Source organism: Pinus tabuliformis, chromosome 8 (assembly GCF_031772625.1).
Source record: "Pinus tabuliformis cultivar Carrire ecotype Pingquan chromosome 8, CPIR1, whole genome shotgun sequence".
NCBI classification, from domain to species: domain Eukaryota; kingdom Viridiplantae; phylum Streptophyta; class Pinopsida; order Pinales; family Pinaceae; genus Pinus; species Pinus tabuliformis.
Genome location: NC_142294.1, coordinates 943,517,708 through 943,544,222, shown reverse-complemented (window position 1 = coordinate 943,544,222; position 26,515 = coordinate 943,517,708).

Below are 26,515 nucleotides of genomic sequence, written 5' to 3'. Positions count from 1 at the left end.
AATGAGCCCATATAATTACCCATTTCTGGAGCTCATCATTACCCCCTACTAAAGGTGTTGCTCATCCTCTGAGCAACTAATATATCTCTTCATCCTTGATGGCTTTGATGGATTCCCTATCATCCCATGCTTATGATGTGATATCCTCCTCTTTATCATGGAATCTTACCTTTCTATCCACCTCCTCCCACTATTGTCTTTCTTCTTCCTCTTCTTCCTCTTCTTTTGTCTTCTCTACCTCTGTTAGCTTTGCTTCCTCAAGCTCTGTTTTGGTTTCCTTCTCATCTTGTTTAGTTTCGACCTTCTCTACTTTAGTCTTTTTCTTCTCTGGTTTAGTCTTTTTCTTTTCGGTTTTAGTCTTTTTTCTTTTCTATTCTGGATTTCCTCCTTTCTGCTCTGGTCTTTTTCTTCTTTGTTTCAGGTTCTTCTTTCTCATCTTCTGTTTTGATTTCCTCCTCTGTTTCAAGTTATTCTTTTTCTATTTTGGTCTTTTCCTCCTTTTCTATTTCAAGTTCTTCTTTCTCTGTTTTTCTTTAAGAATCAGACAGGCTCTTTTTTTTTAATGCAATTACTCTTCTCTTTAGGCTTAATTCTTCCCTAAAATTGCATCATTCGCTGTATATGTGAGTATCCAAGGTGGAGAAGGAGACAACACTTCTTTTGCAGAAACAGGAAACATATGAAAACCGTGTTTTTTTCAAGAAACAAGAAGAATTTTGAATGCAATTCCTCTCCTTTTTCAGGCATAATCCTTCTTTAAAATTGCATCACTCCTTGTCTATGTGAAAACCAGGGTGAAGAAGAGACAATACTTCAGAAACAGAGAATATATGAAAATTGTGTTTTTCTTAAGAAGCAGGTAGAATTCTTTGAATGCAATTCCTCTCCCTTTTCAGGCTCCATTCTATCTTACAACCACATCACCCCTTGTATATATGAAAATGCAATGTGGGTTTGCACCGAGCCTACCTCTTCGAGCCCAAATTTGGATGAGAATCCTGTTTTTCCTTCTGTAAGACTGCTCACTAGTCCTCCTATAGAACTGTTACAACTTCCTATAGAATGCTGAAAGCAGAAAAATGATAGAGAAAGATGGTTTTGAGGCTATGGAGGTGGTATAGATCTTGCTGCAGCTGCGGGGACGATGATAAAATGGAAACAAAGGTGGTGAATGAGTTCGAGGCAGAGTACTTATGTTCACTAGATATATTTCCAGCAATGATGTGAGGTGGCAAAAAGGGTGCATTGTCACTATTCGGACCATTGGTCCCTACTGCAGTGTCATCATGAGACTTTATGTTTTCTTCCCATAATCACTTGTCATCATTGGCGCTTGAGCTCAAAACAGCCGCCACTACTTGACTGTTAAATTTTTCCATGAGTTGAGTAGACACATGTGTAGTGTGATCTCTGGATGAGCGCGATTGAACTAGCTGAGGGTGGCCAGTTTAACTAGCCACATTTCTAGATTAATCCCAACCATTTCACTTGTTTATGCAGTTTCAAATTGCACAGATGCAATAGTGGAACGGGTTGAGACACTTACCTGGAAGTAGAATGCATTTGTTGTGAGGTGTTGTAGCCTTTCCTTCTGCTGCATGCCTTTGTTTCTGTGGATGCTTGCTTGTCTAGTTGTTTATATGTGGCTGATTGTTTTGTGGAGGCATCCTCTGGCTGGAGTTAAGCTTCAAATGTCTCCTCCAATCTTCATGATTGCCTTTTTTTCTACTGTGGCTAGACTTTTGTAGGACAGCAACTTGTTTTGTCCATAGCTCCCAAATGGTAAACTGGATTGACCTAAAACTTTCTGAGCATGTTTCTATCATCATTATGCACTTTCCATATAAAAAATTTCGTCAATGGCTACACGGATTTCAAGAAAAACTGAAAATGGCTGAAATTGCTTGGCCATGTTACCATCACCCATATGCATCTCCCCATGAAACAAGTTTTTAAATGGATGCATGGATGTGGAGAAAATGCAAAAATGGCTGAAGGTGATGGAGGCTGATTTCTTGGAAACCGTGCACTAGAATTAGCTAAAATTGCTTGGGAATGTTTCCATCATCCCTATACAATCCCCATGAAACAGTTTTTTGGATGCATGGTTTTCAAGTTAGGGAAAAAAACAAATTTCTGCTCTATGTATTTTTGTATCAGAGCATTCTGTAGTTTTTTGGACAGTAAGAAAAGATAAGTTTGGGTTGTAATGTAGACTTGGAAATGATGGAAGAGAGGGCTGAAGACTACAAGGGGATTTATAAACCCTTTATGAAGCTTCCCTGTTCCCCAAACTGCTTTTAAAATCCATTTCTAGCTCTTTGTAGTTTCTACAGGAGCCTCGTGTAGAAAACACAGGTTTCAGAAAAGAAGCACAGTGAGGTGGAAAGAATGTCAAGAATGATGGAGAAGGTTGAGGGAAGGTAGGATAGGTGTTGTTATTGGTTTCAGAGATTTCTTAGCACCTGCTGTTGTTTCCTGAAGTCCTCCTGCAAACCTGCAATACAACTGGAAAGTCAATTTTATTTTTATTTTTGAAAATAACTAGGGCCCCTCAAGGAGGTTTTCACCCTAATTTCCTGCCCTGGGCACCTCCAAGGGAGTTTTTCACCTAGGGATCTTATTCCCTTTTTCTTTTCTCTTCTTTCTAACCCACTGATCACCTCATGGAGGTTTTCAATCAAGGATCCAATCTGAGGCGCCTCCAAGGAGGTTTTCACCTTAGATTTTTATTTTTTCCCTCTTATTTTTCATTTTTTTTTCATTTTTTTTTTCTCTACCCTACTTTACTTGAAAAGAAAAATCATTTTCAAGTATAAGAATACTTCAAATGGGGCCATGTGCACATCGAGATGATAGACAAAATGATGTGGAGGCTTGAAATGCATGCTTTGACAGGTATCCGGATTTTAGAGACCAAATTATTTGACTTTGAAGGGATCAAGCATATTGAGGAAGAGAGTACTGCTACAACTTAGTGACCGTCTGGAACCATGTCTCAATATAGTTGTGATGTCCTTGGTCCTTTTGTTGATCTGGATCATTATTCATGTTACCTTCTACCATGACCTTCACATCTTCCTCTTTTTACTGATTTTTCTCTTCAATACATGGAGGATTTGATGATAGCCACGAGGAAGCTCTCTCGATCTCTGATTTTGATGTCCTATATTCATCAAGTGCAACCAATGGTTCTTTGATCTTCTCTTTTTCGTCTTCTTCTACTGGATGTGGTCCTTCAATGATATCAATATAATCTCTTTTTTGCAATACTCTTCCTGAGCTATGGTGAATATCATTGAGCTCAAGAGGCGTTGTTTGGAAGTGTTGCACCTCAGCATTGTAATTGGGTTGAGCTACTCCAATGTGTAGGTTTGGAAATGGTGGTTCCCCACTATATACTTGCTAGGCCTATCTGTTATTCGGGTTTGGGTTCGGTTGAGAAGGAATTTGGGGTTGCCTTAGTGGAGCAGGAGGCAATGGTTGCGGTTGAGAAGACGGTGGAGGCAAAAGAGCAGGAGGAGAGTTGTACTGGGGCCTCCACCCCTAATGAGGTGCATTCCACTAAGGCTGTGGATGAGCATAGGGGTGAAATGGATGAGCAGCTGGTTGGGCATAATATGGAGATCTGAAGGACCAAGGAGGAGGCATGGACCAGGAAGGATGAGCAGGGGGGGCCCAAGAAGGTATAGAAGTGACTTGGTTGGGGTTGTAGCATGCTTGAGATGTCCCTTGCATCCCCTATTGATATGGTCTAGGTCCATGTAGCCTCCTTTGATCTATGTAATAGGTTTGTTCAGTGACTACTTCAGCCCCTTAGTACATAGCTTTAAATCTGGGCAAGAAAGGGCACTTATCTGTAGAATGATTTTCTTCACAGATTGAACAAACCTATGTTGATTTCAATGGGCGTTCATTTCTAGGATTCCTCCTGGTGCACCTAGGATAAAACATGGCCAAAGCCCTCTCTGCTTCCTCTTGTCTTCTTTTGATATGCATGGAAAGCATCTGCCTCATCTCACTCTTGAAATATTCCAACAGATTTTCAAATTCACCTCTAAGGGATGAGTTGGAAGAAAAGGCATTGCTCCCAACATTTCTGTTTTCAGCCATGGTCTCCAGAGGAATCGGTTTCTTCTTCTTCTTCCCCTATAGGTTCTTGAAATATGTATGGTTGTTACGTAAGGGTGTTTTTTTATTGTAGCCACCGAAGAAGAGAGAAGGTTGGTTGTGTGAAGCAGTGGGGGTGTTGTGCAAACATTTTTCTGAATTATCTCTACACCTACGAGACATGAAAGGAGATCTCTTTTTGGGTGATTTTTGTTTTTCTTTTTCTGCTTGTACCTGCAAAACTGAAATGGATTGAACAACAAATTACAACTAACTAAAATGAACTTGCTGAAATGAAATTGCAGAACTGAAATGAAAGTAAGGAAATGCCTAATCTACTTTGCTGGAATGGAAATTGCAGAATTGAAATGAAATCAGGAAATGAGTAATTTATGCTTGTTGAAATGGAAATTGCAGAATTGAAATGAAAGCAGGAAATGCCTAATCTACGCTTGTTGAAATGAAATTGTAGAAATGAAATGAAAGCAGGAAATGCCTAATCTACGCTTGCTGAAATGAAATTGCAGAATTGAAACGAAAGAAGGAAATGACTAATCTACTCTTGTAGAAAGGAAATTGCAAAATTGAAATGAAATAACTACTCTAATTGTGCTGAAATAAACTACTTAGCAGAATGTTGTAGTAGAGAATAGAAGAAAAGTAGTAATTACAAAATACTCTGATGCTTCCCCGGCAACGACGCAAAAAAGAATGCTGAGCTCCAGTATTGCAACAATAATGCTACAACTCCTAGGGATTCCTTCTTTAATTTTATCAACCCGGTAGTTCGTAACAAACTTGGAAGCGATGGTTTTGTATGCACAAGTACCAACTCTTACTGCAGGCTATCACTTGATCAGCTGGTGCAAGTTCGCTAGGAGCTTAAGCCAACTTCTATGAGTTCTCAGAAGAAGCTTTTACTGTGATGGAAGAAAGCTAACTCCATAGGGGCTATTCTTCTTACAGAAAGAGAAGGAAAACTGAAATGAAACGCAAACCCTAGTAAACCCTAATTTTGCACGAAAAGAGATGGAAACTACTGAAATAGGTGCCATTGACTACTGAAAAGGAAAATTTCATTTATTCAAGCTACTTCTGAATAGAAATGAGAAGAAATCATCTTTTTTTACTTTTGAGTATTTTTATGTGAAATTATTATGCTTGTCATTTGACTGGTTGTGATTGTGTAGAGGGTTGGCGGTAAAAGAAGATGGAGTTGGCTTTTGTAGATGGTAAGGAAGGTGCGGAGAGGTCCTAAGAAGCCCCTAGTACCCTTCTGAAGACTTCCATTGGGATCAGACTTCAAGAAATCACTCAGGAAATTCTACAGGAGGCTGCATGGGATCTATAGGAGGTTCTACAAGAGGATCTACAGGAGGAGGCAAAAAGTGGTTTTTGGAGGTTTGAAGGTGGAAAAATGATGGGAAAAGGGAAATGAAGGCTGGATGAAGGTGTTTAGGGGTCTAGAACTTTGTCAATGAAGATCAGGAATGAAGGAGATGGTTGGATTTTTTCAAAGGGCAAGAAAGCAACTTTGTGGAAAAACACAGAAATTAGGGCAGATTGGCGAAATGTGGCGAATGAGTGGGGAAATATTGGAGAAGTGAGTTGGTGCTGGTTGTTTGATGGAGGGATAGTGGGCTGAAACGTTCTACAAGAGAGTTGCATGCTTACTTCTCAAAACTGACCAAAGCAAGAACCGAAAAATAGAGTTTTGTCTATTTTAAACTAATTTATGACCTAAAACCAGAAAAATGTTGAACATTACTTTAGGAAATCATGCAAACATAAAATTATCTAAGCATGTGAATCCAAACTAATATCATCTTCTCCAACTTGAAATATCACACTAGCAGTTGCATTGGAAAAGCGAAAACAATGTTTTTGGTGGCAGCAGTAGTGCCTTAATCTCAAATCATGGTCCCAAGGAGGGAGAAAGAGATCAAGACCTATTGTTGACCTTTTTGGATCTTTTTCTATCTCTGCAACAACTTACTTAAGCAACTTGAAGAAAAAACAATTATTCTAATCATCAAAAACAACCTAATCTAATGAAGTGAAATGAACCTAAACAACAGAAATTAGCTCATGAATGAAATCAAAAGCATATAAATACACAAAGTAGGTGTTGGGCAGCTTGGGTTGGGCCCTAACCCAAGAGCTTCAGCCCTCTAGGAAAGATCAGTTCTAGTTCAAAACTTGGTTCATCTTCATTTATCAAAAAATAGCAGTTACATCACAAAACTATCTTCAAAAAGAGCTCGAAAATGAGCTGAGTACAAAGCTGCACAAAAGTGCGAAAATATACTATGAAATGGCTAAAATCTAACTAAAAAAACTAAGCACCTAAGCCCTACTATTTATACAACTCGAGCCTCCAACAACTCTCCTAAAATCAAGGGGCTCAACTTCCTAAAACTTTAGATAAACAACAGTCCTTCTTTACTTGCTCGGTTGCCCCTTGGATGCACTCATGTGGCTACTTGTGCTCCGAGTTTCTGATGGAGAATTCGAGGTAAGGGTTCATAAATTAAGGGAACACCCTCCTACAAATCCTCTCACTTATTCTTCGTCAAATTTGGCTGCCAAATGCTCATTAAACCTTTGATTTTGTCTCAAAATTGACCAAAAATCTACATAAAGCACACATTAGAATTTTTGGCATAATGACTAACCCAATTCACTCTATTAGCATAAATATAATAAAAAACATGCAATAAACTAATGAGAATGGTGGATTAAGTCGAATCAAGAGGCGAAATGATCCCATATAATTACCCATTTCTGGGGCTCATCACAGATCAGGAACTTGACTGTGCCATCGGGTTCATGTCGCCGTGAGGTGTAGGATCGACATAAAACTTGTCCAATTTGGACACTGCAAACATTTCACCCTCCTAGAAATTTCGCTTAGTCATGGTTCCCCCTGTTGGAAATAATACTGAGAGGGGGGTTGAATCAGTATTATCAAATCAATATAACTTTTTCATTTTCATACTCAGATTCATATACACTACTTCAATTAAGGATACCTGCGTATATATGCGGTTGTGTTTAATGCAACTAGCGTATATCCAATAAACTTATGATTCAATTAGTTGATCTTCAATGAGTGCATCAGAACATTATTAACCATATTAACAGTAAATAGGTGCATTAGAAAAGAACAAATCATCACACATAAAGAGCACACATGAACACCATGATATAAGGTGGAAACCCAATGTGGGTGAAAACCACCTGCTACAATATGTCTCTAACTTTTTCAATTAGAAACTTCCTTTTACAATGATTCTGTACTGGTGCAGTCCTTTACCAGTACATAGGCTGCAACCTGCAAAGAGCTACAACCCTCTCTCGTTCTCCAGCTTCTCCTGGAAGGGAGCTACAACCCCCTTAGCTCTTGTACTAGCTGAGGTACTAGTACGTAGGTGCTGACCTACAGAAGGCTACAACCTTATCTTTTCTTCCAAGGACCACGTTTTATAAATTTTCAGACTGGATCCATAAATACAAAACAATCACTGCTGTAATACAATCATCAACTTATACCTGCATCATAAATCTCTAAATCACCCAATACTGAATCACTGAAACCCTGTCATCAAAACACAGTTACCGGAACACAGACCAGAGCCCAGAACTCTGCAACAACCACTAGAACCAAATAGAAACCTGAAACACCAAATCTCATAATGAATATGCTACTTGAATATATCAAAACCGCGTGTATACGCGCTTTCACCAGAGAGAACCCGCGTACAGATCTAAAGATAATTACTTATACCTTCGCTGCCATTTCCAACTTGAGCCAAGCATCACAAACCCATAACCAGCATACTAGATCTTCACACTTCATCAGACATGCATTACTTGCTCATCCCCCTTTTCCTAATGATCTTCTCCTTATATAGGTTTAGGCTTCTCTCAATACCATGGTCCAAAACCATGTAGAAACAATACCTTGGACCCAATACCTGGGATCAACACTTCGGACCAAATACCACGGACCAATACCTAGTTTTCCAACATGTACGCGCCTTTCCTTGCGTGAAAGTGCATGTATACGCATACGCGTCTTTGGAACGTCTAACCCATGTGTATACACGGCTTAGTCACGATGAACCTACATATATCTCTCTCTTGACCTACTGTACCAAGATCTGTCCTCTGATTGAGTTACCATCACCTGTATCATACTTCTGAGTGAGTTGCCATCAAGGAAAACACTTGTATCATAATTCCAACAATATCCCCCTTTGGACTTGATGGCAACCACCACACAAAGTCACTCTCCCCCTTTGACATCAAGGGAAAAGGGCAGACCAAGAAGTTCTCTCCCTCTGCTGTCCATGCTCCCCCTGAGTACCTATTGAAATCTCTAATTGGGCTCCCCCTTTGTATATGTCAAGATGTATCAATCCATCCATGCTCCCCCTGAGTACATGCAAGTTCAAAGACCAGCAATCCATTCAAGACTATCATACATCATATATGATCTGCACCATAAGCATCAACATCCAAACCTGCAATACCATTCCTTTGATCAGAGAGCAAGATGTATCATTTAGCCTCATAAACTTCATCAATGACTTCTAACCATAATGCCAACAATGCGTTATTTGAAATATATGCTCCCCCTGAGCCTGTGCCAACCATTATATATCATGACCGAACCATTTCCTGAGTATGTTCTACTGCCTTTCCTTCTGAACTCCATATACGCGACTCTGCAGCCTCTAGCTCGTGTATATACGTGACTTATCTTCATTATATCAGCGTATGAAAGATGGAATACTGAAGGTCTTCACTTTCAGTTTCCCCTGTGTCTGTTATGTCAGCTAACTGAGTTATGTCACACCTTTCTGTCTCTAATTCTATCTTCTTCAATTCCTAGAATTGTGATGATGTATAGTCCTCTTGCTTTGAATTTTGAAATTTGCTCTTGCATTCCCTTGCTTTATGTCCAAGCTTGTTTCATGTATAACATCTTACATGTTTCATGTTCCTTCTATTGCAATCAATTGCTTTGTGTCCAAATGCATTGCAGGCAAAACAATATCCTCTTAAATACCTGGAATTTGATGATCTCGTGTGATGGTCTTGAACCATTCTACTTCTACATCTGGTTGCAACATGTCCAAGATTATGACATACATAACATTCAATATTATTCAATGGAGGAAATAATCGTTTATCACTTCCATAGTTAGGAGCAAGGGATTTTCTTTGAGGACTTTCTTTCCTTGGTTGTTCCTTGTTGAGCATTTCAGGTTTCTCATTAGAGTTCCTTGCCTCACCTTGTGAGCTAGATTCACATTCAACAGATTCATAAAAGCCAAGACCAGTTTTGATAGTATGGGATCTTTGACTACCAAGAATGTCATCCAAAATCTTAGTACTATCTTAAAATCGTAACAATTTATCCTTTTCTTCTAATTTACTTTTTAAGATATTTACCTCAACCTAATGTTGTTCTTCCTTTTCCAAATATTGCTTCCTTATGTTTTCTTCAACTTTTCTTCGTTCTTCCACTTGTTTCCTTAATTCGATCACTTCATGTTCTTGTTCTTCAAGAGCTTCTCTATTCTGCTTCTTTGATTTTTCAAGATCTTCTTTTAGAGAGAGGATCTTCGATTCAAGTCACTGAATTGTTATGCCCTGATCTTTTACTACATCCTACAATTGCTCCCTTACTCTGGTTACTGACTCCAATTGTTCATTTAATCTGGTAACTTATTCTATTTCTACATCCTTCTTTTCATATGCCATGAGACTTCTAATGTCTTCACTACTATTGAATGAGTCATTACTTTTAATATGGGTATAATAGCTTCTATTTCCTTCTTCAGACTTCTCTCCTTTGTTATGAGGGAATCTAGCAACGTAGTGACCAACTCTACCACATGAAAAGCATTTGAAAGGTAGCTTACCTTTGAACTGTCTAGTTCCCCGTTCAAGATTCTTGACAAAATTTACCTCATCTTCTCCTTTTGAACTGTATCCTGATACTTCGAATGCGGCTTCTAATGGTCCCTCTTTTCTCATCTCATAAGCAATTAAGATTCCATGAAGTTGCGTCATGGTGATTTTCTGCAGATCCTCCTTTTCTTCTATGGTAGACACTTTGGAATCAAATTTAGCAGACAGGGATCTCAAAACCTTTTCAACTAAGACAACTTCCTTAAATTCTTCACCCAGATTCCTTATACAATTTACAATCTCATCTATACGCAGGAAGTAATTAGCTATGCTTTCATTACTATGCATCTTAAGATTTTCATACCGGATTCTAAGAGTTTGAAGCTTTTCTCTTTTCACCTGTTCATCTCCTTTGTAGCTTAGAATGATTTCGTCCCATATTTCCTTGGCTGATTTGAAATACATGACCTTCATAAATTCTGATTGTGACAAACTTCCCAATAAGACAGTAACAACTTTGGCATTGAGTTCATATTGCTTTCTCTCTATTGTATCTGTAGGAATTACTGATGGGTATGTGTATCCTCCTTCCACGATTCCCCAAACATCCATTCCAAGTGATTGTAGATATTCCGTGGTTCTTATCTTCCAGTGGGAAAAGTTGCTCCCATCAAAGATTGGTGGCCTAATGGATGCCTCTCTTTCTTGATTAGCCATTCTGATGGATCTTTCCTTCAAGCGATCAAGATTCTTCTAAAAGACCTGCTCTAATTTCAATTGTTGGAAATAATACTGAGGGGGGGGGGGGGGGTGAATCAGTATTATCAAATCAATATAACTTTTTCATTTTCATACTCAGATTCATATACGCTACTACAGTTAAGGATACCAGCGTATATACGCGGTTGTGTTTAATGCAACTAGCGTATATCCAATAAACTTATGATTCAATTAGTTGATCTTCAAGGAGTGCATCAGAACATTATTAACCATATTAATAGTAAACAGGTGCAGTAGAATAGAACAAATCATCACACATAAAGAGCACACATGAACACCATGATATAAGGTGGAAACCCAATGTGGGTGAAAACCACCTGCTGCAATATGTCTCTATCTTTTTCAATTAGAAACTTCCTTTTACAATGATTCTGTACTGGTATAGTCCTTTACCAGTACGCAGGCTGCAACCTGCAGAGAGCTACAACCCTCTCTCATTCTCCAGCTTCTCCTGGAAGGGAGCTACAACCCCCTTAGCTCTTGTACTAGCTGAGGTACTAGTACGTAGGTGCTGACCTACAGAAGGCTACAACCTTCTCTTTTCTTCCAAGGACCATGTTTCATAAATTTTCAAACTGGATCCATAAATACAAAACAATCACTGCTGCAATACAATCATCAACTTATACCTGCATCTTAAATCTCTAAATCACCCAATACTGAATCACTGAAACCCTGTCATCAAAACACAATTACCAGAACATAGACTAGATCCCAGAACTCTGCAACAACCACTAGAACCAAACAGCAACCTGAAACACCAAATCTCATAATGCATATGCTACTTGACTATATCAAAACCACGTGTATACACGCTTTCACCAGAGAGAACCCGTGTACAGATCTAAAGATAATTACTTATACCTTCGCTGCCATTTCCAACTTGAGCCAAGCATCACAAACCCATAACCAGCATACTAGATCTTCACACTTCGTCAGACATGCATTACTTGCTCATCCCCCTTTGCCTAATGATCTTCTCCTTATATAGGTTTAGTCTTCTCTCAATACCATGGTCCAAAACCATGTAGAAACAATACCTTGGACCCAATACTTGGGATCAACGCTTCGGACCAAATACCATGGATCAATACCTAGTTTTCTAGCATGTACACACCTTTACTTGTGTGAAAGTGCATGTATACGCATACGCGTCTTTGGAACGTCTAACCCGCGTGTATACGCGGCTTGGTTATGATGAACCTGCGTATATCTCTCTCTTGACCTGTTGTACTAAGATCTGTCCTCTGATTGAGTTACCATCACCTGTAGCATACCTCTAAGTGAGTTGCCATCAAGGACAACACTTGTATCATAATGCCAACACCCCTTGCATTAAAAAATTAATAAAAAATATTCATCTCAATTTTTGTGCCCACTCATGGTTCCTCCATCTCCCTGGGCCCACTATGTAAATGAGGGTTTATATTCAATCTCGGGTGGATTAACCCATGTGGGGTTGGTTGGTGCAATGGCAAGTACGAAAAATGGTTGAGGAGGGGTTGGGGGATCAAATCTCGCCCCTCCCTATTTTTATTGCATTATAGTTTTAGACTTAAACTGAAATATATTTGAATGGGGGGTCAAGTCCGCATTGGGTGACCCGCCCCACACCTCTGTAAATTCGAATGCATTTAATTAGTTTTGGGTGTTCGTTGGTTGGTGTCGGTTGGGTAGTTGTGTGGGTGTGACACATGGGGTTTCGTGAGAATGCCCGATAGGCAAACCAGCCACATCGGCCGAGTGGGTTCAAGCCCCACCACCCTCAGTTCATTGACGCTATTATAATATGGTGTATGGTAAGGGTGTGGGGTGGTGGCCCACCACCTCTCTCATATATATATATATATATATATATATATATATATATATATATATATATATATATATTAACTTTTATTTTTAATATGATAATGAGGCATTTTCGAAATTTTCAAAATTTGACCAAAGGAATAAAATTAAACAGGTCACAAATTCGCCTGGAATCTAGCCCTGGTTGGCCGGAATCTGGTGGCCGGGTTTTGTCCAAATTGTGACCTCCTTAAGCCTTCCTAGTTAGCAAAAGTCAACCAAAACTTTGACTGCCTCTATGTTCCTCATCCGGACTTGGATTGATGAACCGTTTGCACCACCACGATCTTGACAACAAGATCTTTAACATGAACCTGGTTCGAGCATAATCCAAACACTTTGATTTTTGAACTTCCAAAGCCCTTTTTGTATTATGTGTGTCCCTGGAGCCACCTGGATCATTAACATTGATAAGCTCGAATACCACCTATCTTAGATAGTTGTGAAGATCACTTCAATATCACTCTACTTTGATATCACTTTAGTGGTAATCAACATTGATATGACCTGTGATGCCTCTAGATACTTCACATAGCTTTAGGTTCCTCATGATCTCTAGTCTTGTGGCGTATGTTTCTCACCAATGTCTCGACCACCTCAACAATACTTCACCTAAACTACACCTCAAAAATAAACACTTCGTTTAAAATGTCTTAGAAAAGTTATCCAATGGTAGATAAATCTTTGAGAGAAAATTTAATACCCGAGAAATCTAATGATAGAGAACTATTTGAGATCAATCTATTGGTAAGGAATACTTCAAAATATCTCCAGCAAACTAGAAATTTGCATGTTTCGATCTCATAATTTGGCGAGTTGGTTATCCCTTCTTAAGTATGCCCTTCAAGCTCTTCTAGCTTACCAAATGTAGCCTTAGCTTCTCCCAAATTCATCTTCAAATCCATCACTACCTTCTATAGAGTTTTTATCTAAAGAGGAGCAAAGAAAAAAAAAAAAGTGGTCATTAGTTTCCTGGGAAAATCTTTGCATACCCAAGTTGGCTAGGGGTTTTGATTTGAGAGACTCAAAAATCCTGAACAAAGCAATGAGAGCTAAACTATGGTGGAGATGGATTCAATGATGAAATGAACTTTAGAAACAAATATGGGATAAGAAATATTTTCACACCCCTTCTCAATTGAAACATTTAAGAGTTGCACAGTATCCCTTGGGATTCTCTATATGGAATTTGGCACAGGCCAGCTAGAGTCTAATCCAAACTCACACCTTTTGAGAGACTAGGAATGGATGCACTACCATCTTCTAGAAATATGCTTGGAAACGAATGCCATGGTTTTGGGACTGTGAGGAACTCAGAGTGTTAGAGGCATTTACTTTAAAGCAATAGTGCACTACAATAGAATATTTTTGGAAACTTATGCATTATTTTATGCTTTAGAGAGGATGGAAAACAATCGAGGATTAATTGACATGACCAACCTTAGCTACCTGGCCCTTTCTTGTTGAGTAATTGCAAAGCTGTAAAGTTATCGCTAGTCGGTCACAAGGATATCCATCAAGAACCTCTTTGGTGGAAAATTTAAAAGAATGACTATTGGCAAAACATTGCACAATTCATGTGGTTGATAGGAAGACAAAATATATTCTCGTAGGATCAAAGTAGAAAAAAATGATTTTAGGGTCCTTTGATGTGCCCCTTATGTTGGAATTGGGAAGAGACTATGGAACATATTACGAATTCCTTTCCTTTTGTTGTTTGTCTTTGGGTGCAAGTCTTACTCCTTTTTTGATACTCAGACCACAACTACAACATCATGGTAGACACTTTTGAGTAATTAGAACTAGCATATTTGGTAACCTTTTTTTGAATCAAGCATGGATTCTTGTTCCTCGAATTTTCATATGGGTGAATTGGAAAGAAAGAAATAAGAGGATATTAAAACAAAAGAAAAATGTATAAGGTACAATCTATCAAATTATTAAGCAAGATATATGTTATACCATCCTCTCTGAAGCATGGAACTAGGAGGACTAGAAAGTGAATTAACATAAAAGAAATATTTTATCAAAACTTGAGCTATCCTTTAATGACCTCATCTCCTTCTTCCAATATCCACTCCCCCAAAATTCCTCTCCCAAAATCTACATTCCCCCCCATAATAGGTTTTGTGAATTTAAATTTCGATGGTGCTTCCAAAGGAAATCCTGGTCAAGCTAGTTATGGAGGGATGTTTTGAGATTGGGAAGGTCGAGCCTTGAAGTTGTATGTTGCAATTTTTTTATCACAAGTAATAATGTGGTATAATTCCTTACCTTGGAGAGATTTCTAGGACTTTTGATTAATGAAGGATATTCAAAATTGCATATTGATTGTGATTCCTAGTTGGCTATCTCAATTTTCAAGAAAATAATCAATAGGAAACCTACAAAAAAACTATCCAAAATTTGGCATTTGGAACACATAATTGATCACATTCAAAAGTTGCTCCACTCTATTCCTTGTGTCACAACTTTGGATTATCAATGAATGGGAAACAAAAAAGTTGACATATTTTCTAACTTGGGGTGTCATGATCGAGACATTTGTCTAACATAATCATTGTCTGAATAGGTGTTTTCTAGCTAGAAGGAACCTCTGCAAGTGAAACTAAATGCTGACAAAAAAACCCCAATTAGGGTGTTGGAATTCAAGACATTCGAGGTCAGGGGGTTGATCTAGGTGGATGTTGGTGGCCACCCACCTATCCCACTTGGACCCCTATAACCGTCTCTTTCAGCTTTTTATTTTCCTTAATTGTAGCACAATTTACTCTTTTTAGCACTTTTTTGGGTTGTGAACTTCCAGAGCCATTTTGAGGCCCTAAATGATGTTTTTTGGGAAAACTAGGAGCAACATGGGTCCATGTATTGATGTTGCTCTTCCCAAAGTTGTAGTCCTTGGATAGATATTTCTAATGAGCTATTGTGTGCATTTAAACAGAGATCGTATGCCAAAGTTATGACCCCAGGAAGTTGATGTACCAATTTACCCGAAATGGGGCCCATAGTTTGGCGTTTCATCTCCTAGGGTTAGGTTTTTGGATGTTTAGGGTTTTCCATTATTTCTCAATAATAAATAAGCCTTCGAGTCTCATTGTAACACAGTTGAGAAGCATGTAGCCACCACATCTCTTCTCAGAGATAAGCTACCATTGCCCTAGTTGGTTTATTTCCATTTTTGTTTGTAAGCATATTTTAGTATTTTACATTAATGAAATGAAGCATTATTTCAGCTACATCTTTGTATTTATAGTTATTTTTGTAATTTGTTGCATTCCTATTTAAATTCGGATCAATGGTATTAGAGCGGTCTACTCATTCTCTGTTTTTCTTTGCATGTCACCAACAAGGTCAGGATATAAGGAGTTAGGGCTTGAAATGGTTGAACCTTTGCAAGACCAGCCTCACAAATCCTGATGGCCTCCCATGGCGGATGAAGAAAAAGATGAGGGGGCATGAGATCTTATCAAAATCTTTCTTGAAGAAGCCCTCGAGCAACAAAGGAATGTGATGATGGATAGTTTTTCCCAGATCCTTCAGCGACTACCTAGAGGCGATGCATCGGCTTCCAACAGCTACTCTGGAAACGCCACACCGTTTAAGGTACAAGTTAATTTTGAAATCCCCATATTCGAGGGTCAGATAGACACAGATGTTGTAGATAAATGGTTAAATCTACTAGAGGGTTATTTTTTTGTTCATGATTTTTCCAGTTGGGAAAAGATTATTTTCGCTCTTCCCAAAGCATCCCCCCACATCAAGGACTAGTGGGAAACCTACGGTGAACAAAAGGATGAAAGTACGAGCTCACTATTTTCAGCCACACCCACTTGGAATTCATTCCAGGATGCCATCAAGGTGCAGTACTACCATATCAAAAAGTATGAGGACAAATACATAAAGTGGACCCTGCTGCAGTAGGGAAGGGACCAAGATGTGTTGGAGTTCACAAAAATTTTTCATACCCTTCATACACAGTTGGGTATCAAGGATTCTGAGCTGCATTTGGTACTCAAATACTACTGTTTCTACACAGATACATCTAGGATGAGATGGAGTTCCTGAACATCTCCTTGCTCGGCACGGTGTATCGATATGCTGTAAAAATCAAGCAAAAGTTTAAACAAAAGAAGTGAGACTTTGGATCTGTGAATCTAAAGCAAGGGAAAGGCTTCCCCAAATCGCAGAACCAAGGACAAAGCCAAGACGGGGCAACCCAAGACAACCTATTGAAGCCGCAAGAAAAGAACAACACACAAAGTCAAACAAGGACACTAGAAAGTGGTGTGAGTTCCATAAGAGCCCCACTCACAACACAAGTGAGTGTCGAACCAAGCAGTTAGTGGTGGCTAAGTTGAAGGCTTTAGAATCATATACATGTTCTGACCCTGAGTCAGAACCCGACAAGGGGAATGGCAAAGGGAAGAAGATCATTAACATGGAGCCCAGTGCCACTATTGCCACCGCCAAGATCCAGAAGAATGAGCCTGAAGATCCAGAGGAGGGGGAGCGTCTTTTCCACTCACTGATGTGGGTGAAGTGTTCACCACTGCAATTCAATGTCAATAGTGGCAGCCAAAAGAACCTCATTTCAGCAGAGGTCATGAAGCGGTTAGGCCTACCGACTACACCACGCCTGTAGCCATATAGTATTCGGTGGCTTCACCAAGGATGAGATCTCCGAGTTCGCCAGTAGTGCCGCCTCCCCTATAGCATCAAACCCTTCATAGACAAGGTATTGTGTGATGTTGCACCTCTGTATGTTTGTGATGTATTATTATGCCAGCCATACTTGTGGAGGTGACATGTTGTGTATGAGTCAAGGCCTCGTGCTATTATTATTTCCTTGTGTTATAGAAATTTTTGTGCCTTACAGCATTGAGCATGAAATGTCCATAATCCAAGGGATCTAAAGTCCCTAAAAGAGTTGTTCCTACCCCTAAAGGAACAAGGTCAACCAATGACAGCTTCTCCCAGAAGTTCTCCACCAAAAACCACTCAGAAACAGTCAATTCAGGATCAATTCAGAGGCTCCACTAGCTGCCTGCGTTGAAATGCAGAGGCTACACTGGCTAGGTGCATTGCAACGCAGGTGGAAGCACTACCAGGGTGCGCTGAGCGGGAAATGACTAATGGAAAGCTCATTCAACGAGGTGGAAAGACACTGGAAGCTTCCAGAATCTTCTCCAATGACACTTGCCTCAATGAATTCAACTAGTGATGAGTAAGAGGCTCTCAACCTCCAAGTGGAAGAAAGAACTGACAAAGAGAAGCCACAAGTCAAAACATAAGCTGACTCATCCTCTCTGCTTACATCTATATATGGATCTCTCACCCAGAGGTTCAGGGGGCTGGAATTTTGTACTTTTCAGAGAATTGTTGTTGGTTTGAGATTGAGATTAGTACATTGGGTGATTTATGCTTTGTTGGAGGAGAGGAAGGGATTCCTTTGCTGGGAGGTAGATGCTGGATCGGGACTCACTTGGTTGTATCTCCTCTTAGACTTTCTTATCATATCAATAAAACTATTTGAGTTTCTCCTATGTGCTTGCATATCAATGATGCTTTGTTATATTTGCACATTTAGTTTATATCTGATCCTAAACTAGTTATGAATGTAAATCTATGTCTTTTGTGTAGTTTTCCTCTCATGTGATTTTGCAGGAACTTGGTGTAAGCTAGACCAGTGAAGGAGCAAGTAGTGGGAAGCGAGCAAAGGAGAGAGCGATTGGATCGACAAACTAGCGGAAGACACCGGCTAGTTACATCCTTCTTCTCCATTTACATTTCATAAAGAAGAATACAAAGATAGTTTTCCTTGTTTGTTGCTAAGGCACTATCACACCTTAGAGTGGGATAGGGGCATTCCGAATTGGATACTTTTCCCAACAACAAATTGGCGACTCCGCTGGGGATCGTATCTTGTTAGTTTATTTGTGTTTCTATTGTTGTTCACCTCATAAACTCAAGAGTGCCGAACCGAACCGCATTTGCAATTTTCAAATGCAAAGTAGAGATCTGCTACTCTAGTCCATTCACTGGGCCTGTTTATGATCTGAACAGCTGATCCACAAGTGCTCTAACAACCCTTTGTGATAGATCTTAGTCCTCCTTTAAATCATCCCTCTAATTGTACCTAATTGATAGCTTTTATCCGGCCAAAAACTGTAGATTAAACTGCAAACCGTGACCCAGAACCCAGAAACAATTCTCGTTTCTGCTTCAGCGCAGACTCTGTGAAGAGGTTCTGCATTTCAACGCAGGTCCCGTGAAGGATACCTGCGCTGAAGTTTAGTTTCTCTGTGCTGAGGGTGCACTGATCAGCCCTTGCCTTGTGCAGCTGTGGTTCCCTGCTTCCTTTTGCTCAGTTTTATATCTGTTTTTTGTAGCCTGTTATCAGTCAGTGTACCTATCTGAAACCCCTTTTCTTTGCCTCAATTCCGCCTCAGTTGTATAAAGAAACTATGTTTGTTCTTTGTGTATTTGTTACATCATTTACAGTTTCCCATTACAAAAGTAAACTAGTCATACTGTCGCCCTTAGATCTAGACTTGTCGTAAGTGTCGTTTTGATCTTAGGAGTGAGTTTGTTTGCTGTTCACAGTTGATTAAGCTTTTACTTTTGTCGTTTGGTTTGAATTTATGCATTTCTAGTATCGAAACAAGTGTTTGCTTCAAAATCATAAAGTGTCGTAATCATCTTTTTGTTTTCAAAAAGAAACTTGTTTATGTTTTCACTTGAAATCGAATTCAAATTTGTACAACAGCTTTCTTTTTAGGCATCAATATTAAGAAAGCGAAAACAAATACATGCATATGTGCATTTGCATTTTGACAGTTTGCATGCTTTGATTTAGGAAAAGTGCATTTACAGTGTGCTCTATGCTCTTTGAGAAAAGATTGTGTCTTTCTTTTCCCCTTGTAGCTAGGATTTTCATTGTTGAAAAGATATAAAAGCTTGCTTATCATCTTTAGACTGCATTTAGGAAGTGTATCATACATCTCGTGGTGATCCAAAAAGGCAAACTTCTAAGAAAGATCAACCTAAAATAAATTGAATGAACTTAACAATGCTTTGTAACTTAACGCACAACATAGAGGTCTAGGCTAGAGACGTGTTTCGGCATCGTAAAACCTGGTGACTGTCGATCTCGCTGATGGTTGGGTGATTCCTCCTGAGAGACGATAAGCGCCAGTACGGATTGTGCTCCCACGTACCGTCGAGTATATATTGGGAGACCCCTATAGGCATAAAACCTTTATCCAAAGGAAACCGTGTCGGCCGCCCTACTGATCACAATGCACTGAACACAGCATTCGGGAAGATTGACCGCCCGTACCTTAAAAAGTATTCTGCGGTTTTGCGAAAAGTTTGGCACACCCTCTACCTAGAACTCCAGAGCAGTTCCTTTTGGCCTTTTTCTAACTCTATAACGGAAAAAGTCCATCCGAGCATTTGTCACTTCGGGCTCGTTAAAACATCGAAGGAGACTAGAGTCATCTTTAGCTTTTTCTCGACTCTTTAAAATTGAAAAAGCAAGTTGTGTCTAAGCGTCGTTAAAATTTATTTTAAACGGAATAATCACCCTCTTTCCTGCGTTGATCTTTAGGTTGAGCAAATGGAGCCTACCAACCAAGGAATTCCCCTTGGTGGAAATCCTAGTCCCTTCTCCTCTTGGGGAGATGTTGGTGCACCCCATATGGCCACATTGTCGCTTCCAGGACTGACAATTGGCTTGCCGGTCTGGCTCTTCTCAACCAATGTCGTTCAGAACACCACTATTCCTGAACAGTCGAATCAACAGTTAGACCAGTCCAGAGTTACCCACCAGCCTTCTACTTCCTCTAATTCTTCCTCTCCTCCTTCCTCTTCGCTTGACGGAACTGGTAAAACAAAAAACCAAGTTCCTAAGGAGAAGAAGGAAAAGAAGAAGAAAGAGAAGAAGAAGAAGGAGCCAAAAGCGACTGGGGGCAAACAAGTGTCGTCTGACAAAAATCCACACACAGCACTGACTAGGCCTAAATCGCAATGTGTCATATGCAAGGGAGACCATTTCCACAGAGATTGTCCCTGCATCCCTCGGATACTAAGGGACTGGTCTCCCCGTTTGCACAATCCGGTGGCATCAACCTCTGATAGCCATGTTGAATGCACACCGTCAACTAGCGAAAGTGAAGTCCTTGGACAAAAATGGGGAGCTAGATCTCCCTGTAGACTGTGCGAAGGCAACCACGCCATCCACCGTTGTCCCTTCTTAGACGAAGCGAAAATAGTTTTGGATGATCGTTCAGTTTCACCGTTACGACTTCCTCCTGGATATACAAAACTCTTGCCGAGTCCTTCGTTAGTTGAAAATCCAGCTGGCCCGCTCAGGTGGTCAGCTGAAGCGTCGGTCATTGAAGATGAACCAGCTGAATCCATACCCGACGAAAGTCAAAAGGTCGAGGCGGCAGTTGACCCGGTCTTGCCTTCAGAGGTATTATCTTCGAATGATACAGTCACTGAAGAGGATAAGGATGACACCATCCAGATTCTTTTCATCAACACAGACCCCGACGAACATGGAGGCAATCCCCCATTCCTTTATCGCAGGAAGGAAGTTCGTCAGAGCGATACCCGACCGTCTACTCGGTCCCACCACCAAGCAACCTGGTTGTATCCTTCGACTGGAACGAACTAGGCAGACCCCGGTTGCCAGCAAGCATACCATTCCAAATTATCGTCCAAATATACAGAATGGTCATGGCGGGCGCCATCATTGATGAGGGGGCATCTGTGAGTATCCTTTCCTCTATTGCTTGGAAAGCGCTTGGTTCGCCAGCGCTTTTTCCTGAAATGAGAAATCTGACAGGCTTTGATAAAGGAACCAGTCGACTTTTAGGGATCCTCCCCAATGTGCCCATAACATTGAAAGGGAAGATCGTTCAAATGAACGTGATGGTCGTTCAAGGACCCTTGGATTATAACCTACTCCTTGGACGAGACTATATATATTGCATGGGAGCCATCGTCTCCTCCCTCTTTAGAGTAATGTGTTTTCCGCACGAAGGAAGAGTGGTCAAGCTCGTGGACTAGCTTTCATTTCCCAGATCACGCATCGCAAATAGTCATATACCGTCCCTAAATGGTCTCTTCACGCAAGAAATGTCTCAACCCACGGTCCGTCCTCCCGATGAGCACGAGTAATTCGGAGGGATATGACTGGAACCCAGGGGGCATGCGTCCTGGTCTGCTTCGGAAGGAAAAATTTGGGTATAGGGTAGGTTTCCGCAGGAGAATATGACTAGTCTGTACCCCGCCCATACTGGAAGAGGGTTATTCTAGAATAAGATTCTCTTGTCAAAGTTATGTGAGTTGACAGAACTAAGTCAATCACCTTTGTCTATCTCGGTAGACATTGCCAAAGAAGTGTTTTGTTTGAAAGATTAATAGAACAATCTTTGGGTAACCTGTAAAAGGTAGGCCTCTCTCGCTGAAACAAATGTTTTATCGGACTAAAGTGGGGGTAACCTTGAAACTCTGTTTTATACCTGCGGGCATGCAAACCTTTTGGAGTGCAAGCAAGGGGTGGCTATTTATTTTTTAAATTTTTAGATCCTCCCTTTAAACCCGTAGGTCTAACCCTTTAAACTCGTAGGATTAGTCGTTTCGGAACTTGCATAAAGAAAGGATTCCAGAGCAAAGCTTTGTAAGGCACAAGCTCCATAAAAAATGGGATCTTATATGATACATTCTTATCATATGACTGGATAATCGAGCAGTTTTAGCACATAGTTCATGCTCGTTAAAAAATAAACATAAGACCGAGCAGTGTTTTTCCGCGTTTAAGCTCGTTAAAAAATGAACTACCCTCTGGTAAATAACCACCGTGAATGTAACATTATCAGCCATTAAAGCCTTGGTCGTGTTTGCACCATCACCTCCACTTTTCCATGGGCCGATCATTCACCTCCATTTGATTGTTTACCCATTTTGAGGAACAGCTGCGAAGAGTGATTTCATTAGCCATCCTTGTGACACTGCCGTGATTGGAAAATTCCAACCCTTACCTGGAATCAGCTGCTACCCATTTATCACTCGTTCCTCAAAAGATGAGTCTTCTTTAAGCTCTTTTCATCTGACTCGTAAAATATGAAAAGATTGCCGAGTTTTGGTCTTCCAGCTCGTTAAAGCGACAGGAAGCGCTATCCCTCCTCTAGATTTTAATCTTTTTGGACCTGAGGGATTATTGCACAAAAAGATCGAGCGCTTGCTTTGTTCGGCTCGTTAAAACTATCGAAAATTCATCCCTTCTGTATTGTTTTATACTTTTTCGGACTTAAGGGATTAGATGATGAAAAAGGAATTTCAGAGTTAACTTTACGTACCTTTTCAGACTCTCTAAAAATGAAAAGGACCGAGCTATCTTTGTCGTTAGACTCGTTAAAAACATTAATAGCGACAAACTTGTCTTTAGACGAGAACGAGTTTCACTATCGCTAGGCTCGTTAAAACATAGCGATGGGTTTGCCCGAAGGGCAAATTATAGAACAAGCATATGTTATCCTCCTCAAGCTTGACAAAAATAAAGAGGTACTGGTCAGCAATGACTGGGGAAAATTGGGAAGAAACTCAAAGAACTTTTATTGGTAGCAAGTCGCTCTTGAACATGACACTTCCGCTCCATGCCTGAGTCGGGTTGGGTTGTTTCATTCACCGGTCACATCACCATGGTCTCGCCATACCATCCACCTTTGGGGTAAATGCTACTAATCCATCACACAAGTGTCACCGATATGTTCAAGAGAAGTCATCCAGAGAAGTCAACCGTGTCCCGTCCACTACCATACATTATCCTTCATTCTTTCATGACCGCCACCCTGAACCATATATCATCAGATCGTTTTCACCTCTATCAAAATCATTTGCTCCGTTTCGTGTCACTGATGTGGGATACATCAATTCCCTCCTTTGATGGATCGCTTCTTGTCGACATCAGCTCATTATCCAAGAAGTTGATCTAGGAACACCCCCTTCAGTACTTTGAAGCTTGCATGCCTCAATGGCAAGTTTCTCACTTCCGGCGATAGGTATACATCAATGACCTTCGACCGAAAGATTTTGCGTGGTGTTCGACGCCAAGTCCTTTATTCACACCACGTGAATTGTACTGCAGTACCTTGAGGGTCATTATCATTATCGGTGATTCCTCTCGCGCTTGTTAACGGTTTACATCATTGACCGGTAATCAAGCGATGTCTTTCCATGTTCGACTTCAGAACATTTCTCACATGGATCGACTTGTACTTAGAGTGAAGATCGGACGAGATTGAAGACCCCGGATCTAGTTTCATCCATCCGAGCTGCGATATATATTCAGGAAAAATAAAGACATTGACATGTACAGCATTGCCGCACAGATAATCATCCTACCAAAAGGATGATGATTTCATCAAAATCATCAGTCTACCATCAGACGATTGTCTGTCCTATGTACATAAAAATCAATTTATAAAGCTGAGCATGGGAATGCCCGCCTCAGCTAGATCATGAAAGCGGTATGAAAAATAATGTATGGTATTGTATCTTATTACAGGTCTCCTCCCAGCATTGGAAGAACTTCGGATCCTCCTAATAAAGCATTTCACCCGATAAATGGCCTCATACTTTAGGGGGAAACTGTTATAGACAGTTTTGTGCCTTACAGCATTGAGCATGAAATGTCCATAATCCAAGGGATCCAAAGTCCCTAAAAGAGTTGTTCCTACCCCTAAAGGAACAAGGTCAACCAATGACAGCTTCTCCCAGAAATTCTCCACCAAAAACCACTCAGAAACAGTCAATTCAGGATCAATTCAGAGGCTCCACTAGCTGCCTGCATTGAAATGCAGAGGCTACACTGGCTAGGTGCATTGCAACGCAGGTGGAAGCACTACCAGGGTGCGCTGAGCGGGAAATGACAAATGGCAAGCTCATTCAACGAGGTGGAAACACCCTGGAAGCTTCCAGAATCTTCTCCAATGACACTTGCCTCAATGAATTCGACTAGTGATGAGTAAGAGGCTCTCAACCTCCAAGTGGAAGCAAGAACTGACAGAGAGAAGCCACAAGTCAAACATAAGCTGACTCATCCTCTTTGCTTACATCTCTATATGGATCTCTCACCCAGAGGTTCAGGGGGCTGGAATTTTGTACTTTGCAGAGAATTGCTGTTGGTTTGAGATTGAGATTAGTACATTGGGTGATTTATGCTTTGTTGGAGGAGAGGAAGGGATTCCTTTTCCGGGAGGTAGATGCTGGATCGGGACTCACTTGGTTGTATCTCCTCTTGGACTTTCCTATCATATCAATAAAACTATTTGAGTTTCTCCTATGTGCTTGCATATCAATGATGCTTTGTTATATTTGCACATTTAGTTTATATCTGATCCTAAACTAGTTATGAATGTAAATCTATGTCTTTTGTGTAGTTTTCCTCTCTTGTGATCTTGCAAGAACTTGGTGTAAGCTGGACCAGTGAAGGAGCAAGCAGCGGGAAGCGAGCAAAGGAGAGAGCGATTGGATCGACAAACTAGCGGAAGACACCGGTTAGTTACATCCTTCTTCTCCATTTACATTTCATAAAGAAGAATACGAAGATAGTTTTCCTTGTTTGTTGCTAAGGCACTATCACACCTTAGAGTGGGATAGGGGCATTCTGAATTGGATACTTTTCCCAACAACACCTTGTGTAATTCATTATACAGGATACCGGAGATAGCCCCATCTACTTTCACCTCTTTGATCTCTACTACAAAAGGCAGTAAGATCATCTCCTAGACTAGGAAATTTATTTTTTGTCTCGTTCGCTCTCAATGTAAGGGGAAGATCGTAGCCACATCCATGACCCCTGCGAAGGGTTCCTCCACACAGTAGTAGCAGCAGATGGATACAGTTATGAAAGAACACAGGAACATCTTCTCCCCACCCAGAGGGGTACCGTTGCACTGTCAGGTCAAGAATTCATTCGATCTGACTCCCAAAGCACCTCTACCCAACGGGCCGATATATCACTGCTCCATTTTGAAAAATGACAAGTACAAGAAGCAACATCGTCCTTACACTAGTACTAAGGCTATGGGGAACAATGCTTTGGAGCACAGCATTCCCCCATTCCTTTGCTTGCACCAAGTGTTCAATGTGGATTGCCCTTGACCAAGCTTCCCACCACTACTAGACACATCGGAGGTTGCAAAACAACTCACCAGGGACCAAGTTCAGCAGAAGTTTCCTCATCTCATGGAGGAACTCAATGCAATGGGGACCATTGCTTCCTGGGGGGGGAATGATCCAAGTGGATGTTGGTGGCCACCCACCTATCCCACATGGACCCCCACAAATGTCTCTTTCAACTTTTCATTTTCCTTAATTGTAGTACAATTTACTATTTTTAGCAGTTTTTTGGGTCCTGAACTTCCAGAGCCATTTTGAGGCCCTAAATGACGTTTTTTTGGAAACCTGGGAGCAACATGGGTCCATGGATCAATGTTGACCTTCCTAAAGTTGTAGTCAGTAGATATTTCTAACGAAATATTGTGCATGACAAACGGAGATCGTATGGCAAAGTTACGACCCCGGGAAGTTGATGTACCAGTTTACCCAAAACGGGGTCCATAGTTTGGTGTTTCATCTCCTAGGGTTAGGTTTTTGGATGTTTATTGTTTTCCATTGTTTCTCAACAATAAATAGGCCTTTGAGCCTCATTATAACACAGTTCAGAGGCATGTAACCACCACATCTCTTCTCAGAGATAAGCTACCATTGCCCCAACTAGTTTATTTCCGTTTCTGTTTGTAAGCATATTTTAATATTTTACATTAATGAAATGAAGCAT